The sequence below is a fragment of the Miscanthus floridulus genome, chromosome 14, assembly GCF_019320115.1.
Source record: "Miscanthus floridulus cultivar M001 chromosome 14, ASM1932011v1, whole genome shotgun sequence".
NCBI classification, from domain to species: Eukaryota; Viridiplantae; Streptophyta; class Magnoliopsida; order Poales; family Poaceae; genus Miscanthus; species Miscanthus floridulus.
This window is the reverse complement of record NC_089593.1, coordinates 78501967-78522040: the sequence shown is the minus strand read 5'-3', so window position 1 is coordinate 78522040 and position 20074 is coordinate 78501967. Positions and strand designations below refer to the sequence as shown.

At 42.2% G+C, this 20074-nt stretch overlaps 1 pseudogene; it reads left to right on the top strand.

The window, feature by feature from the left end:
* The first annotated feature begins 291 nt into the window (after nucleotides 1-291).
* On the top strand, nucleotides 292-18504 carry LOC136503832 (uncharacterized; annotated as a pseudogene).
* The last annotated feature ends 1570 nt before the right edge of the window (nucleotides 18505-20074 follow it).

Here is a 20074-nt window from a genome sequence, read left to right as displayed (position 1 = left end):
AGTAGGACGTTGGCTGCCGCCAGGGACATTGCATTCAGATCCACCGCGTACCTAGCCGCAGCGCACAACGCCCACCCACTGGAGCCTCCTGCCGCTGCCGTCGGACTATGAACTCGTCTAGTGTGGCCAGCGGCGAGGCGCCACACACTCGGCTAAGCGAGAGCCAGTCTCCCGTGGCATAGATGAGCCGCCCCGTTGCTCCGTTCACCGGCACCGTCAAGCTCGACATCTCTACGTTGCAGCCACATTCTGCACCTCGGTGATTTTGGCACGCATCTTTTCTTCTCCCACATGCCGGAGGTGGATCCCGTGCCTCGGCGCTCGGAGAAGACGACGCCATACAACACGGCGTCGGACGGCGACTATGCCTGCGAGCACGAGCCATCACTGTCGCCTCGTGAGAAGATGACCTCGCCTCGATTCCTGTTCGTGAGGGGCCTTTTTCCAAATGTCGCGGGACACAGACGGCTCAACCAGGCCCGCTGTACGTGCCCTTGAAACTCAAAAGCCAGCGCGTCGCCACGCAACCCATCCGCCGTACCTGACTACCTGATCTTGTCCAATGATGATCTATGAAACCTGGAGTGGCAACTCAGACAAAAAGCTTGTTTCTAGTACAATCCAGTCAGTCGCAAGCAGAAGGCCAGGCAGCCAGCCTTTCGCCGTGGCCAACTCCTCGTGACATCGCCTAGAACGGCCCCGATCCAACGGTGGGGCTGCTGGTGGAGCAACTGGCGGTGCCGGTGCTGCGGTTCGGCCCGGTCGACCGAGAGGAGGCTCTGTCGCCTAAGAGGCTAAGACTCAGGAGGCCGTGGCACGTCAGGTGAGGAAGCTTGTACTTGACCCATATATTTCTCCTTTTCGCGGGGTTCCTGGAGGGGAGGGTCGATCGGGGCATGGATTTGGGTGGATTTGGGTCGCATCGCAAGAGTCATCTGTCCGCCGGGGGTGGATTTCGGTGCTTGGGGCTGATAGAATGGAAAACACTTCTAGGCGTAGATCAGTGACTAGAACTTAACTTAATGGGAGACTTGGTGATGTACTTCACCATGCGTAGCTACGGCCACGGCATCACAGCGACGTGGCCACTGGAGTCGTAGTAGAAGTGCAGGCGCGGTGCTTGTGGGGGCATAGTCCAAGCACCGGCGAGGCAGTCGACGGCGCTTCCCGTTACTTGCAGCGCTGTCCACGATCGGAGGGGCCTTCTAGGGTTATTTCGGTGGGTCAGTGGCGGCGGTAAACCTCGTCATCCATGCCCTGGCTCCCCACCTTTCTCTTAATATAGCGCTGTGTGATAAGGGTCCGCCGACCAGTGGTCGGTTAAGCATCCCAGATGAGGACGCGGTCAAGGGGTCTGATTGGCCGTTGGGCCAATTGGTGGGGATCAAACTAACATTCTCCCCCTTGATCTCACCTTATGAATTAAACTTAACTTACTTACTTTATCTTGTTCTCATTTCATCATAGATCAGTGCATAGAGCGTGCCTCATCATCACGGTCAGTTGCCATTAGATTTAACAGCTACAATGCACCTCTCTGTTTTGAAAAAGATAATCAACTAGGCCCTTAGTATCAAGAAATCATAGGCTTTCCCATAAACCCATGTCGACTGTGTGTTCTCTGAACGCACTAGGTGGTTAGCCTTTGGTAAGCAGATCCGCAAGTACTTATTCGGTACTTATGTGCTCAATGCTTTAAAAATGATTCTGGATTTTCTCCTTTACAATATATAACTAAGTGTCAATTTGTTTGGCAGCACACTTGACCTGTTGCCTTAGGAGTTAACTTACTTTAAATGGTTATTGCTATTATCAACCATTGTTAAATCTGGGTACAGATTCCCTTAACCACCTTTTGTCTGTTCCTTAAGCCTCATGTCAAGCTATACTATGGTATGTATCACTGATGACAACATAACTATTTCTTTGGAGCTTTTCCACAATAATACTCCAACTGCGAGTGTTAGTAACTACTGTGGATTTCAGTACACATCTCGCCAAGACTTAACATTTGTACCCTCAACTATTTGAGAGTACTTGTTCTTACTTACTCAGCATGAGGCCTATTATACTTTGCAAAATTACAAGACATTCTCAACTCCATTGCAATGATCCATATCTGGACTGGACTTCTGCCAAAATATCCCGGATACGTAAACTATGTCAGGGTAAGTTCTTACTTGTACTTGTACACTCATCAAGCTTCCAATAGCTGAAGCATATGGAACCATGTTCATTTAATCGATCTCATATCGGTTCCTGTAACACTTAAAGTTTCCAAATCCATTACCCTTGACTATAGGAGCAGGCTTAGGTTTACTCGCATGCATACTTTATTTCTTTAGAATCTTTTCTAAGTATGCCTTTGCGATAGTCCTAATACCCCATTTTCTTCTATCTTGGAGAATTTCGATTCCTAGAACCTATGACGCTTCACCAAGATCATTCACATTGAAACTTGAGGACAAAACTTCTTCTTCTCCAATGATAGATTAACATCACTACTAGTGAGTAGAATGTCATCTATTCACAGGATGTGGAAAATAAATTTTCTATTCTTGAACTTTGCATAAACGCTATTGTCCTTCTCATTTTCTTTAAAAACACAAACTTTCTTATTGTTTCATCAACTTCAAATACTACTTTCTTGTGACTTCTTTTAACCCATAAATGGATTTCTACATGCGGCATCCCATATGTTCTTTTCTGCCACGATAAAACCTTTGGGTTGTGCCATGTAAATGTTTTCATACAAATCCCCATTGAGGAATACCATCTTTACATCCATCTGATGTAACCCTAAATCGTAATGTGCCAATAACACCATTATGATTCTAAAAGAATTCTTGCATGAGACTGGAGATAAAACTCTCATGGTAATCTATTCATTCTCTTTGCATAAAGACTTGCTATAAGTCATGCTTTATATCTTTCTACATTCCCTTTAGAACCACATTTTGTCTTTGTAGACCATTTCACAGCCTACTATTTTGGCTCCATTAGGAATTTCTTCTAAGTCCCAAACATCGCTGGTATTCATCAAATTCATTTCAACTTCCATAGCTTCTTGCCATTTAAATGAGTAAACGCTTCTCATGGTTTCTTCAAATGAGGTGGGATCACCCTCCATTTGAATTTTTTTACTAACATAGACTTCATAGTCATTAGAAAAACTGGTTTACTAATTATTTGAGACCTTCTGGGGCCTCAGCTACTGGTACTTTCATATGGCGCTGTTGTTTCTCTTCATTTCCAAGAGGCAATTGATTCTACAAGCTCCTGTATCACAAGATCCTTGTTTACATTATTCATCTTCTTCGAAGAGCTGACAACAGGTGTTGTATAAGTCATACAACATCAATAGGTATTGAGAAATTCGTTGTTTTGAATCACTGAAGTGGGCACGCAGTCCCGCTTCTCTTAAAGTCTTAGATCTCTACATACCTCTACGTACCATGCTCCCCCAAATCTTCCCATCTTTTCTAAAGATAGTGTATCTTCAAATATCTTATTTTGGGTTTAATCTGTTAAAACCTTATATGGCGCTTTAAGCACCACCTTAACATCTTTGAGGCTGACTATGCTATCTTCCTGTCGGAACTTTAAAAGGTCCAGGAATTTAGCTATTTCTCTGCTTAGGGGTATCATTATTGTGACCGTTGTACTCCTCCGACGGTCGCCTACATCTTAATTAATCTTTATCTCACTCTCAATGAAGAGTATCTTTCTTAATTAATCTTTATCTCACTCTTAATGAAAAGTATTTTTCTTAATTGATCTTAATATTCTTACCCTCGAAATGTGGCATGAACTTTACTGCCATAATTTCGAGAACCATTAAGAAAACCTGTGAATGAGGAGACACATATAACTTACTTCATTCACATGATTATGTCATGCAAACATAGTTATTTCTTGATCCGTATAGGAGTACACTTTCCTTATTTCACTTCGAGAACTCAACAAGGTCTTTCATTAGCAGTGCTTGTGCAAGTCACACTTGTATCTTTTCTTATCTTTTGGTTAGTATTGACCATGACGATGTATTTCTATTATGCCAAGGTCAATACTAGGACAGCATAAGAGCTACCCAAGCTTCTCTCGCTACGCGAGATACAAAACACGTGAGTCATCACAAAATTCTCCCACCATGCAGGATGGACTAGCATAATTACTATGCCAAAACTTCTCCCCATACAGGATATATCTATACGAAAACTTAGTCATGACAACTAAAATATTCACTTATACTTCATTTTCTAATTAAATCTTTTCGTTGGTTCTAATTTAATTAGAAAATTTGTAAACTAACAAAAATTGTCCTCCACTAGCTTGACCCGAGCCTTTTCATTCACATACCCCAGCATTGTAGCCCATTGGCATGCAGCCGAGTGATCTCGTCTATTAAAGATAAAACATACAATATGCTTCTGCATCAATTCTACATCACCGTTGGGCAGAAAATAGAATTAATACACAAAACTCATAAATTAAGTTGAAATCCATATAACTGCTCTTCAAAATTAAAATTTTCTGTTGATTCAAATTTAATTGGAAGATAATTAACATCGCAGAAACTTGATAATGAATTACATTCTTTAGTTTAGGAGCATTTCTTAGTCCTTATCTACTCTCTGAAAAATTGACCACATTGGTGTAAAATTTATCAGAGATTTAAACTTCAAACTTAAATCCATTATAATATTGTTATCATCAATGTTGGTCAGAAGATAACACTACCATAATTCCGTTGGTTCCAATTTCATTAGAGGATAAATATAATCACAATTTACTAAATATAACAGCTCTTCAAATTAAATTCTCCCGTTGGTTCGAATTTAATTAGAAGATTTAATCAACATTAAACTTTGCAGTGGAAACTCGATAATTGATAGGGAAATTCTCTTTACTAATTTTCTTTGAGCCATTAATCATTTTCCAGGAAATAACAATTTACTGGAAAAAGAAAAAGAAAAATGGACTCAAATCAATACTGTTTGCTCCGCCCGTCGGCAAATCAGCCCGGCCTGCGTTCCTCGCGCGCCTGCGCTGCCTTCCCAGGACATAACCTGGGCTTGGGCCGCAAAGTTGCCCTCCGTGCGTGCCTGCCTGGGCCAAAATCCAGCCCGATCACTCTGAGCCATTCATCTGAGATTGACAGTCAAGCGGCGTTCTCGAAAGAACAAAATGTCGTCGCTGCGGCCGACTCCCGAACCCTAGCTCACTTTCTTCTTGCCCTTTCTCTCTCTCTTCGCCCCCAACAGCCCACTCTCTCTTCTTTCTCTCTCTAGGACCTCAGCGGTCAGAGATGGTGGCGCCGCCGCGGGGCCCATTGCTAGTGAGGGCGCTCGCCCGAGCCTGAGCGCGCCGCCGTCGGGCAGCCTTGCGCCGTTGCCCATGACCGCCTGGCTCGAGGCTTCCCCTGCGGCGGCCCACTGCTGAGAGACACCAGAGCAGGCCCACGGTGGAGCGATGGTGGCGCTATCGCTGGCCCCCTCGCCGGCGAGCGCGCTCCCCAGTGGGTGAGCACGCCACCGTTGAGCGGCCTAGCCATGGCACCCTAGCATGGCCGCAGTACACCGGCGCGGAGGCTCTTCCCGGGGTCATCCGGTGAGTGGACGCCGGTGAGGTAAGCCACCTCCCTAGCCCTTCCCATTTCCCCTTGATCTTCTCAGTTTGAACCTCTTTCTTTTCTTCTCGAAGCTAGTCAAATTTAGGGTTAGGGTTAGCCCTAGTATTCATCTTCCCCATCTGTCTTCGCGGGTTAGGGTTAGGGTTTGTGTTGTTCTCAAAACCGAGACCCCTTTCTATTGTTCTTTTCTTCACCCTGATTAGGGTTAGGGTTCACATCGAACCCTTTTGCTTAGATCCAAATCAGATCTCTCACCTCCTTCTAAGTGCTGCTACCTCAAATTAGATCTACAAACTAGCAATCTGGCTCTGCTACCATTGATAGATTGGAAAACACTTCAAGGCGTAGATCAATGAGTAGTGAAAGCATCTAGGCCCCTAGTTGGGTTTCGGTGATTAATGACAATACATGATTACTGTGACTAATGTGTGTTTTGTAGATGCAATTAAGTTAGGTCATGGTAATGGAGATTTATTGGGCAATCATGGTTGTCATGCCCCTACGATGGAAATCGTTTCAATTTTCAAAGGATGGAAGACAAGGTTAAGAATGGACTAGTTCTAAGTGTCGTTAGATGTTGAAGAGACACTTAGAGTAGTTTAGGACTTTGTTTTTCCTTTGGTCGTACTATTAACGGGGGTATGGATGGGTAGCTTGACCTAGGTGAGTCTAGTGGGTTAGGTGTGGTGCACACTTGTCTAAACTAGCACTAGGTAGCTCCTAAAAAGCCCTTATATCAATTGGAGCGAACTTCATTCACATATGATTGCGAGTTGGAAGTGAATAGAGGGTCAAATATTGACCGAACGCTGGTTCCGGTGTGATCGGACGCTGGCGCAGAGTCCGATCAGTTCATTTGATCAAGGAGAAGTCGTCTGGTGTGACCGGACACTGAGAGGTGAGTGATCGGACGCTGGGTGCCTGCATCCGGTCGACTCCAGTAAGGTTCCAGAGAGGGAAAATCGTGACTGGATGCATCCGGTCAGTGTTGACCGGATGCTGTCCAGCATCCGGTCACAACTTAAACACTCGGTGGCGGGGAGAGCCGACCGAAGCATCCGGTCAACTTGACCAGAGCGTCCGATCACCCCGCAGTGGCACATAATGGTTCGTTTTGAATGAGGGGTTATAAATACTTCCTCTATTCACTCAAGGGATCACTTTTGCTCATTCCAATAGCTGAGAAACACTCTTGAGAGTGCCAAGAAGTGCAAGGTCCTAGTGAGGTGATTAAGATTTGAGAATCCAAGAGCCTCATTAGTGAAAGCAAGAGTAGCAAAGTGTGCATCGACCCTTCTCATTAGGCTTGTCGTTGTCAAGTGAGAGTCCATGCTTGTTACTCTTGGTGATCGCCATCACCTAGATGGCTTGGTGGTGATTGGGAGCTTGGTGATCATCCGGCGGAGCTTGTGGATGACCCAACTCGAGTTGTGAGCGGTTGTGGGTGTTTCACCGCGATGGAGTGTCAAAGAATCAACCCGTAGAGAGCACTTGATCCTTGCGTGGATCAAGGGGGAGCTACACCCTTGCGTGGGTGCTCCAACAAGGACTAGTGGGGAGTGGCGACTCTCCGATACCTCGGCAAAACATCGCCGTGTTCCTCCTTCTCTCTTTACTTTGAGCAATTCAATTTTTGTCTTTACATTCATAGAATTGCCATGCTAGAGTAGGATTGGAACTTAGGTTGTAAGACTTTTTGTGCGGTAGAACATTAGAAACACTTTCTAGGCACAAGAGGTGAAGTGGGCTAATCGTAGGGTTTAATTATTGTAAAGAAATTTAGAATTAGCTCAATTCACCCCCCTCTTGGGCATCTTGATCCTTTCAATTGGTATCGGAGCCTTGTGCTCACATATTTAGGCTTAACCGCCTAGAGAAAGATGTCTCACGGGGATGGACCTCATCCTATCTTTGAGGGGGATGATTTTCCTTATTGGAAAATCCACATGGAGGTGTATTTAGAAGCTCTAGATGTTGGAATACTTAGAGCCGCCTCACAATGTTTCCCAAAACCTTGGGATGCCACTCACCTACAAGGCAATGAGGTCAATTACAAAAAATGGAATGCAAAGGCTAGAAACACCATCTTTAGAGGCCTTTGCAAAGATGTGTTTAATCGGGTGAGGAACCACAAAGACGCCCATGCACTATGGTTGGATATTTGTGCGCTCCATGAGGGAACAAAGAGCAAGCGTGAGGAACACTATCATCTTGTCATGAAAAAGCTAAATTCATTTGAGATGCTTCCTAAAGAGAGTGCTAATGATATATACTCACGCTTGAATGTTCTTGTAGAGGAAGTCAATGGGCTTGGACTTACTCAAATGCAACCATCCGACGTTGTAAGAAAAATCTTGAGTGTCCTCCCCATTGACAAATATGGGCATATTGTGACCATGCTTCATCAAGGTGATCTTTCCACTGCTACACCAATACAAATCTTGGGAAAGATCAATTCTCATGAGATGTACATGCACATCACGCCACAAGATGGCTCATCCTCTAACAAGAAGAAAGACAAAGACTTGGCTTTGAAGGCTAGCCAAGAGAAGGGCAAAGCAAGACTTCAGTATGAGAGCTCAAGTGATGATGAAGTTGATGAAGCAAGTCTTCCTCTTATGGTGAGAAGAACCGCCAAGATGCAAAAGAAGCTCAACAAGAGTGGCATCAAGTTTGATGGGAAGAAAAAGAAGTTCTTCACTAGCACAAGAAGGAAGCCAATCTCTGAGATGGATTGCTACAATTGTGGAGAACTTGGTCATCTAGCACATCAATGCACCAAGCCCAAGAAAGACAAGTACAAGAACAAGTACAAGGGCAAGAAAGATGACTCAAGCAATGAAGATGAAGATGAGAAGAAGAAGAATAAGCCATACAAGAAGAAAGATGGCAAGAAGAAGGACTTCCACAAGAAGAAGAAGAATGGGAAGGCATACATCATCGGTGATTAGCTCACGGACATTGATTAATCAAGTTGCTCATCCGATGATGATAGTGATAATGAGAAGGTGGCCGCAATTGGGATTGACTCATCATCTTCACCGACACCACCCCCATCATCCTCTACACACCTATGCCTTATGGCCAAAGGTGAATGAAAGGTATCAAATGATGATGATAGTAGTGGTGCTAACAATGATGATAGTGATAGTGATGATGATGAATATGAATCACCTTCTTATGATGATCTTGTTAAATTGCTAAATCAATACACTAAGATCATTAGAAAGACTAGAGCTAAGAATGACAAGCTAGAAGCTAAGAATGATTCTCTTTTAACAAAATGTGATATAGCCGAAAAGGCTAGTGTTGAGCTTAGAGAAGCAAATGAAGCTATGTCATCCAAACTCAAGGAGCTCAAATCTTCTAAGAAAGAGCTTAAAGATAAACATGATAAACTTGAGGGGATGCATAAAGAGCTCATCACTGGCCACAATATGCTAAAAGAAGAATACACATCTCTCAAGATCAATCATGACAATCTTGTTATTGCTCAAGAATTTTTACCCAATGAGCCACATGATGCTACTAACAATGTTGTTAAGATTTATATAGCTACATCATGTGATGATTTAATTGTTGAGAGCATTGAGCAAGGATCTAGTAGCAAAGGCAAGCAAGTGGTTGAAACCGACAACTATGATGAGTATGTCAAGCTCAAGCATGATAATGAAAAACTCAAGAAAGATCTTGAAGAGCTCAAAACCACCAACACTATAGTGCTAGAAACTCTTGATCATGATGGTGATTTGATTCTTGAGAATAAAAAGCTCAAAGAAGAGAACAAGAAACTCAAGGAAGAGAAAAATAATGATGCACTCAAGGAAGAGAACAAAAAGCTCAATTTGGAGAAAGAGCATCTCAAGATTGGCTTGAGCAAGTTCACAAGAGGCAAACATCTTCAAAGTGAGCTACTAATGAACACCGTCATGAGGATGGATAGAAGTGGCATTGGGTACATGGCAAATAAAGAGAAGAAAGCTCAAGCTCAACAACAACAACAAAAGCCAAAGCCAAAGAAGTGTTTTGAGTGTGGACAAGAAGGCCACTTTGCCCATGAGTGTCAAACTCCACCACCACACTCCTTGCCCAAGCATGCTAGACCCTTTGCTTTCAATGCTCATTACATGCTTAGAAAGGACTCTAATGGAAAGATGAAAGTTATGTTCTTAGGACCTCCCAACAAGAATAGGCCTAAGAAAATTTGGGTAGCAAAGTCACTTGTTGAGAAGGTGAAGGGCCCTCAACAAGTTTGGGTTCCTAAAGCTTGATCTCTTGTGTGTAGGTGAACTACAAGACCGGTGGAAGTCATTGGGTAATTGATAGTGGTTGCACACAACATATGACTGGTGATCCTCGTATGTTTACCTCACTAGATGAAGAAGTAGATGGACAAGAAAGAATCACATTTGGAGATAATTCAAAGGGTAAGGTTAAAGGATTGGGCAAAGTGGCAATATCAAATGATCATTCAATCTCAAATGTGATATATGTTGCTTCATTGAGCTTCAACTTGCCATCCGTTGGACAATTATGTGATCTTGGCTTTCAATGCCTATTTACCGAAAAGGAAGTGGTTGTATCCAAGAAAGATGATGACCAAGTGATATTCAAGGGATTTGGATACAACAACCTATATCTAGTTGACTTCACCTCCAAAGATGCTAACTTGAAGACATGCCTATTCACCAAAACAACACTTGGGTGGCTATGGCATAGAAGACTTGCTCATGTTGGGATGAGCTAACTCAAGAAGCTAATAAAGAATGATTTGGTGAGAGGGTTGAAGGATGTGAAGTTTGAGAAGGACAAGCTTTATAGTGCATGTCAAGCCGGCAAACAAGTTGCAAACACTCATCCTACAAAAGCTTTCATGTCAACCACAAGAGTGCTAGAGCTCCTTCACATGGACTTGTTTGGACCAACAACATACAAGAGTTTGGGAGGAAATCTTTATTTTCTTGTGATTGTTGATGACTACTCAAGATACGCATGGGTGTTCTTCCTTCATGACAAATCCGAAGTTGCATCATGCTTCAAGAAGTTTGCCAAGAGAGCACAAAATGAGTTTGAAGTGAAGCTCAAGAAGATTAGAAGCGACAATGGGAAAGAATTTGACAACACAAACATTGAAGCCTATTGTGATGAAGTTGGGATCAAGCATGAGGTCTCCGCAACATCTACTCCTCAACAAAATGGTGTTGTTGAGAGGAAGAACCAGGCATTGATCACACTAGCAAGAACAATGCTTGATGAGTACAACACTCCTGAAGCTCTATGGGCGGAAGCTATCAACACCGCATGCTATGCATCCAACCGCCTATTCCTTCAAAAGTTTCTTGGCAAGACACGTTATGAGTTGCTCAATGGGAAGAAGCCGGACGTCTCCTTCTTTAGAGTGTTTGGTTGCAAATGCTACATCTACAAGAAGCGGCAACACCTAGGGAAGTTTCAAAGACATTGTGATATTGGTTATCTTGTTGGTTACTCATCAAACTCCAAAGCATATAGAGTATTTAATCATGCCACTGGCTTGGTTGAAGAAACATATGATATGGAATTTGATGAATCTAATGGCTCCCAAGAAGCACATGAGAATCTTGATGATGTAGGTGATGAACCATTGAGGGAGGCTATGAAGAACATTCTGGTTGGAGACATCAAGCCTCAAGATGATGTACAAGTGATCAATCCACCTTCTTCATCAAATGTGCCACAAGATGGTGATAAAGATGGGATAGTTTAAAATGAAGATACTTATGTCTCCCATGAGCAAATGGCGACACAAGCACATGATGTTGATGCTCCACAACCTCCCCCTCAAGTGGTTGATAGAAGAAATTCACCTCTACTACAAGCTCATCCACAAGATCTCATCATAGGGAGTCCATCAAAGGGAGTAATGACTCGCTCTCAAAAGCTTGCTTCGTTTATTGAACATCACTCTTTTGTCTCTTGCTTTGAGCATACTAAGGTAGAAGAAGCTCTTCAAGATCTAGATTGGATAAATGCCATGCATGAAGAGTTGAACAATTTCACTCGCAATGAAGTTTGGACTCTTGAAGAGCGACCACAAGGTGCAAGAGTCATTGGAACAAAGTGGGTGTTCCGTAACAAGCAAGATGATCAAGGCGTTGTTGTGAGGAACAAGGCAAGACTAGTTGCAAAGGGGTTCTCAAGTTGAAGGGTTGAATTTTGGAGAGACCTTTGCACCGGTTGCAAGACTAGAAGCCATTCATATCCTCCTTGCATATGCATCACATCATGAAATGAAACTATATCAAATGGATGTGAAAAGTGCATTTTTAAATGACTTTATTAATGAACTAGTTTATGTTGATCAACCTCCCGAGTTTGAAGACCCTAGATATCCTAATCATTTTTATAGGTTGTCCAAGGCGCTATATGGGCTTAAGCAAGCCCCAAGAGCTTGGTATGAGTGTCTTCGGGATTTCCCCATTGAGAAGGGCTTCACCATTTGGAAGGTCGACACCACACTATTCACCAAGAAGCTTGATGGATATATCTTCATTTGTCAAGTGTATGTTGATGATATCATCTTTGGATCATCAAATGAAGATTTTTGCAAAGAGTTTGATGAATTGATGTCGAAGGAGTTTGAGATGTTAATGATTGGAGAGCTTACATTCTTTCTTGGTTTTCAAGTCAAGCAAATGAGAGAAGGGATTTTCATCTCTCAAGAGAAATATACAAATGATCTTCTCAAGAGATTTAAGATGGATGAATGTAAGCCAATCAAGACACCAATGCCAACTAATGGACATCTCGACCTAGATGAGGGAGGTAACACGGTTGATCAAACTCTCTACCGCTCTATGATTGGTAGTTTGTTATATTTAACCACATCTAGGCCCGACATCATGTTTAGTGTGTGTATGTGTGCTAGATTTCAAGCTAATCCTAAGGAAGCTCATTTAAGTGCCGTTAAAAGAATCCTTAGGTATCTTAAGCACGCAGCAAGCATTGACCTTTGGTATCCCAAAGGAGCTATATTTGAATTAGTTGGCTATTCCGATTCGGATTATGCCGGTTGCAAAGTTGATAGAAAAAGCACATCCGGAGGGTGCCATTTGCTTGGTAGATCACTTGTGTCTTGGTCCTCCAAGAAACAAAATAGTGTGGCTTTGTCCACAGCTGAAGCGGAATACATTGCCACGGGTGCTTGTTGTGCACAAATACTTTACATGAAGCAAACTTTGCTAGACTATGGTGTAGTTCTAGAAAAAGTACCTCTTTTGTGTGACAATGAGAGTGCGGTAAAACTTGCTAATAATCTAGTTCAACACTCTTGCAACAAGCACATAGATATCCGCCATCACTTTCTTAGAGATCATGTTGCTAAGAATGATATTTCACTAGAAGGTGTAAGGACCGAGGATCAATTGGTGGATATCTTCACTAAACCGCTAGATGAGGTGACTTTTTGTCGATTGTGGAATGAGCTCAATATTCTTGATTTTAGTAACTTCACTAGAAAATGAGCTTGTGTTGTCCCTTGCATTGCATTGTAACATACAACATGTTTACCTTTTGGTAATGCACTTAGGGCTTGTCTAACATGGTTAAGATAACCGCCGAAAAGCGTGTGAAGAAGCTTAACCTTGGATCAAACTTGACAAGCAACTAGATTTAATTTCAAGTATTGCATTGCATATGCATAAATGTTGCTTTGTCGTTTCTCTTCAATTGCCCTTTTATTGTCTATTTTCTTAAAAAGAATTAGAGCCTAAGGCAAAATATTTTGAAAAATTTGAGGGTTTGAGAGAGGTCACTCACATCAGTCCCAATTGGTGTTTATTTGGATCTTATTGAAGTTGGGATATATTCACTACAAGAAATATAAAGATCTATGACAAATTTTTTGTGACGATGAGTCAATTCGTCAATAGGTCATTCTGTTTTATGACGACTTTCAGGAGGAGAATGACTTTTTGATGAAAATAATGTGTTCATCATTAAGACATAATAAAAATCATCATAACCAAGAGAAGTAGTTTGTTTATGATGATCTATGTTCCGGTCGTCATAAATTATTGACAATATTAGTTTGTTATAACTTTTTATTTACATATAATAAATGAGATATTTGGTCCCATTGTAGTGCAAAACAATACCTTGGATGTCTTTTTTGGGAAGAAAAGCTAATAATTGACTGGTGCAGGATTTGGGCAATGGGCGCCAGATTTTGGCTGAGGCGCTAAGATTTGGGCTAGAGGCGCCTGGACCCAAAAAATTTAGGATGCAATGACCTTTCTATCCAAACATGCCTAGGACATTCAACGCTGTATCAAAGGGCAAGGATGGAAAATCCTCAGTCCTGGAACCCTTCCTATCCCCACTCGTGGGTAGGGTTTCCCACTCACCGCCCTTCTCATCCCCACTCCGCACTCGCACCCCTCCCTCTCCGTCCTGTCCCCCACGCCGCACTCGCCATCCTCTCCATAGCTGACGATCCCACTGTTCCAAATCTCGAGCTAATGACATGCCCTGCTCCAACATCTACAGTGTCCTCCTTCACTCCACCTTTGAACATGATGCCTCTTGCACAGAAGTTGGCAGCAAGCAGACGGCAACCAGCAGGTAAAATCATCAGATTTCTTAGATCTTAGCATAGGGTTCTTGTCGGGGATTAGATAGGCTCTGCACGTAGGTGATGTAGAACTGCTGTAGTCGAAATCTGATGGTAGCCCTATAAGCAAGCTGGGGCGGCCGCCCTAGCTTCTGGCTACCGAGCCATAGGAGAAATCTCTCCTTTTCTCCCTCAAATCCATGACTGGTAGCGAGTCTTGATGCATATCTGGCAACTTCAGGTCTGCCAAGATCCTAGCTAGTAGCATGGTTAGGAACTTGACTTACACTGTCATTTGGTTGCTGATTATGTGTTTTTAAAGTTAAAAAGCTTGGTTCCTGTTATGTGGCAAGCTATTCTTTTTAGTAGTACCTTAGCCGAATGAATTCATCTATATATTAAGTCTTGGCAAGTGCTTTTCAAGTTTAGAGCCTGGTTCTAGTTCTGTAGCAAATATTTTCTAGTATTGTAGTAATGTAGTTTGACCCTCAAAGAATCAGTTGATTTTTAGACCTTTTATCATGCTCTGATGTTTTTTTGTTACCCGGCGTGTTGTTTTAGCTATGTAGTCCTTCCAGTGTGTAAAGGACTGACGTAGCTTCAAGCTGCATTTTCATTGATAGGCGCCATTTATAATAGGAAATATATCTTTGATGAGGCTATTGACATTGATCCGTTTTCCTGCATTCACAGAGTCGCCAGCCACTGAATGTGAAAGAGTAAGGGCTGAAACGATCATGAGGAACAATTGTGTGTTTCAGTCCCTTGGTATTAATGCAACAAAGGAGATTTTGAACAAGACCACTGCAGCTAAGAAGGCTATGGCTCGTGAAAACTCTGGTTCATGGTATGACCCTGGAGATAGTGCTGGCAGTGAAGAGGGTGTAGTTGATAAGGTATTTGTTGAACTCAGGTTCTTTGTATGACTCTGGTTCAGTATGCAAAAAAGATTAATCTTGATTTCTATTTTCTTGTGTTATGCATATGAGGTTATGCAGGTTTCACAGAATGTGCCTTGCGATACCATCGTTGCTAATGGAGGAGCAAGAGGTTCAAAGAGAGTGCGAGCACCTGATGAACAAGGCCAAAATCAACCTCCTAGAGTGACTAGGCAGAGGACAAAGGAACTGATTCGAAGCGAGGAAGGCGTCCATGCTGCAACTACAACTATACAAGAAGATGCATTGGCTATTGCCAATTGTCTTAACCAAACTAACCATGATTCAGAAATGCGCAAAGAAGGCAAGAAAGCAATACTCCTTTCTCCAAGAATATGGTTTACACATTAGCATATTAAAATGATTTGCACTAGCTATTTAACAATGCAACTTATTTCCAGGTCAATCAAATCACACTGTAGATCGATGGAATAAAGGAAAAAGCATGGGCAGAGACTTGGATCGCATAAGCCGAGGCTTAAACACTAGGATTCCAGTGGTCATTGCTGAAGGGAAGAAACGACCTGAGCCGCCTATGCAAGCTGCAAAGTTTGCATTAGAGGGGGGATTATACTAAGGCAACATATCCCAATCTTTACACACTGGAAGGAGTACAAGGATATCAAGAACAAGGATATTCTTCCAGGCTACATGGGCAAAATTTCTGTAAATGGATAAAGGCTATATGTTCAGTTTTTATCGGGTGTGCATGATCTATGTTTACTCCTATATATGAGTAATATTTTTCTGCCTCCAGTAGCATATGACAAGGAGCTTAACTGTTAACATTATGCTAGGACTGCCAATATATTTTTCTGCCTCAATCTTTACATGTTCTTTTATTCCGACTGATGTTGTAATGATCCGTTTAACTTACATCAGCTGTAAGCACCACCATAAAGTTTATCTGTAGTATTATCTACTTGAAATGTTTGGCATGTTTGTTTATTTTGAGTGCCACTGCCAATATATAGTAAACTGAAATGAAGCGAAAAGCAAGAAAGTATGTTCTCTATTTCTCACCACATTCTGAAAATTTAGAACCTTCTATAAACATTTTGTCCCTGCTACTTTTCTATTGACTGCCAATTTAGAACCTTGTGCTCTTGCCTGCTGTTGCATTGTGATTTTCTAAAGTTTCCTGTCAGGTTAATGTTAAAAAATTTCTATCACATTATATACTTCTAACACCTATTTTCTAATGCACATGCTCTTGACATGCTGTCGACTAGAATCAATTAGCAATTGATACTGACAACAACCAGTCAAAGAGGCATGTGCTGATTTGATCATGACTGGAACATGGCAAATGAGGTACAATTTGAAGAAGCTTTACTTCAATGGTGTACCAGCAGACAAAGTTAGAACAACATCACCATTGAAGAGTATGACTGATGATCAATGGAGAGAGCCAGTGGAGATGTGGTCAAGCCCAAAGCACAAGGCATGCTGGTTTATTGCTTTCATAAGCCATTTATTTTTCTTGCATTGGTTTGTTGCATGTTTGAGTTTATTTCTTCGTATTGTACACCAATTTGATCGTGTCTAAGATTATGTAGCTATGCTATATTGGACTGTATACAGTAGGCCATCCTTATAATTATACCTAAAGTTGCTTGGCTTGTTACCCTGATAATTGTGTGCTCATTAGATATTAATGAGCCTATTGGGCTGCACTCAATACAACTGCATCTCATTATATTTTAGCGACAACATATAGGGTTGTGTTGCAGTTGGTCTTCCAGAATAGGGCACAATCTTTGGCTGTGATTACTTTCTATTTTTCAAACTGTTTTAGGTTAATAACTTGTTGCGGACATAAATTCAACTACACTTAAAGAGTGTTGATGTTTGTTGAATATCTTAGCAAATCTGGTTTCAAATTCATCTAATTTTTATCTCTCTCTATAGCCATTCTTCCCTGCTTACTAAATTGTTCCTCACAGGACAAGTGTGCAAAAAATGCACTTAACCGTGAGAAAGTAAGGTTTCATCAGATGACAGGATTTCGGTGCTATATTGCAACAACCCATGCCTTGGTAAGATATGGAAACATTGTGTTACAATCATTCATCATTGAACAATTATTCTTATAATCTTACACCTACAAAATGTTTGTGAATAATTTTGGAAGCAAGAGAAATATAAAGATGAACCATCCAGTGCGATAGATCTTTTCAAGGCGCTGCATTGCAGCAGCAAGACTGGGTTTAATGAGTCTGCAAAGGAAGTTATTGTAAGTACAAGCTCCATTTTGAACTATATATAGCTCTGAACAAATGTTACTGGTTTTAGTTGAGTGTGTAATGTGTACATGCTTCCTGCTGTTACTTGTGAGACACAGAACAACAACTTGTTCATGTGTAGCAGCAACTTCCTGTTCATGTGTAGCAGCAACTTGTACATGCTTCCTGCAGTTCCAAGGAACAATGATCAATTGTTGCATGTGTAGCAGCAGTTTATTCATGCTAATCTGGCAAGATTGTACTGCATGATGTCACTGCTGTCCAGAAACTCTCTTAATAGCACATGTAAACTTGTAGACACTGTCAAAACAGAAATATTCCCAAATTCCCAACCTGTACTGTAATGAGTCATCATCCCAAACTGTAGTGTAATAGTTTATAGCATAAATGATCTCGCTATGTTGAATCGGGAAGAGTCATCTGTGTCATGCTTAATTATGGTAAAATATTCAGTTGGAAAAATGTTTTCATGCTTTAAATGACCTTTAATGTGAACCTTGATTGTACATCTATTTTACAAAGCCTGCATTCACTTATTTGAGCAACACTGCTATCAATTATGACTACCTTACTGTTTGTTTTAAATATATTAGTCGATAATTAATTTTAGAACTGTCTTACTGATATGTTGATGTTTTTAGGCTGAAATGGAATCCATCGCTGTTGTACCTGTAGAAGACAGCCAAGTTTCAAAGGCCCCTGCTGAAGTTGTTGCTCAAGTGTTGCCAAAATCAAAATTTCTTCAAAATATTGGCCTTCAGCTAGTAGCCCCCAAGAGAAGCTCCAAAGCCATTAATGATGCATGGGTTATAGAACTTGAAGCAGAAGTTGCAGCCGGAAAGCAAGACAAAGAAGAACTAAAAGGACGAGATGGAGACTTTGAAGAAGAAGGTGGAGGAATCAGAAAATGAAAGACGCAGGTTGTTAGAAGAGACAGAGCAGTTGAAGAAGGCACAAGACGAGTTGAAGAAGGCACAAGACGAGACGAATGCTTTCTTTCGTCGCATGTTCAGCAAAGAGTAAGGCTATTCCTTTAACTCTGTAAGTTTGCAGATGCATATGGTTGGACGTCTGATTTTGGAACTTGGCTACTCAGACCATATTATTTTATGCTACAAACATTTGGTAGTGTTGTTATATGAGACTTGGCTGATCTAGTTTAGATTATGCTACAAACATTGGTAGTGCTGTTATTTTGAGACATGTCCGATCTGGTTCAGACCATATTAATTTTTGCTATGTATCTTGCTAGTGTTGTCTTTTTGCTATGTGGAAATGTGTTATCTAATATTTGTAAAATTACTAATGGATGTGACCATATTTATCTATCCTTTGGAATGAGATCTGGATGATCGATGAATGTGTATGGGTTGTGATGCATCTACAGATTATATATGTGAATGAGATTCTGGATGATTTGATGAATGCGTAAGGGCTTTGATTGATGAATGTACAGATTATATATGGGCTGTTATGTAATGGATGCCGAAATGGGCTGTTATGTAATGGATGCCAAAATGTGTTGTTATGTAATGGAAGTTGAAATGAGCTCATTATGTATGGATGCTGAAAAGGCTGTTTTCTCTACATGTTTAAATGGGCTAGGCCTTTTCTGGCCCACAAAATAAATAGGCCGCAAAAAAATTGGACCAGAAATTGATGTTAATTTTACTTATATAAATGGGCTTTGCAAATTATAAATTTGGTTCACAATTATATTTGGTCCAATAAAAACCTGCTTAGTACATGGGCCTAGCTAGGCCTTAAGATATTTAGTGACGACCTTTTAATCGGGACGTCATAAAAAATTATGATGAAAAAAATATGCAGTCCGTCATAGAACAAGGTTTACCACGCATGATCTATGACAAATGGTTTATCGTCATGCAGTCGTCATAAATACATCTGCTATGACAAAAATACTAGAAATAATGATGATAACAGGTCGTCATAGATCCTAAGATTTCTTGTAGTGATTGGGAATAGGCAGCACGAAGGACTTTGAAGAATTGCTGAAAAAGAGTGACCGGACGCTGGACCGGACTCTGCTCCCCTGCGTCCAGTAAGTTCATAGGTGGTGAACCGTTGCTGCGAAGGAGTGACCGGATGTTGGAATAGTGTTCTCCCTGTGTCCGGTCAGAAGGTGATCCTGCGTCCGGTCAAGCGAAGAAGACGAAGACAGGATCGACCGGACTCTGGCTGCGTCCGGTCAGTAGGGATCAGATGCATCCGGTCGTGACTCCAGGGGTTTTGGACCTCTCTAGAGTCGACCGGACTCCGGGTGGCAGTGTCCGGTCGTTGCCACCGAAGCGTCCGGTCAATAGAAATCGTGCGGTATTCCCGAGCCGCCGTGCCATCCTCCCTACGCCGCATTACTTCACCGCCACGAGCTCGTGGATCCAGCGCTGTCTCCCATGCCGCCGTGCTGCATCGCCACACCCGTGCCATCCGGGCCCAAGCCTTCCCCGCGCCGCGTGTCCACGCCATCACTCTGCCGCGCCGCTGCGCCCCACGCCATTGAGCCCTAACGCCACCGCGCCTTAGCTCCACGCCGCCGCTGCCCTAGCGCCTCTGCCACCATGCCACATTGCTCCACGCCATGCCCTAAATCCACTGCCCTACATCATCTTGGCTATCGTAGCATGTCGCCAGAACCCTAGCTTCCATT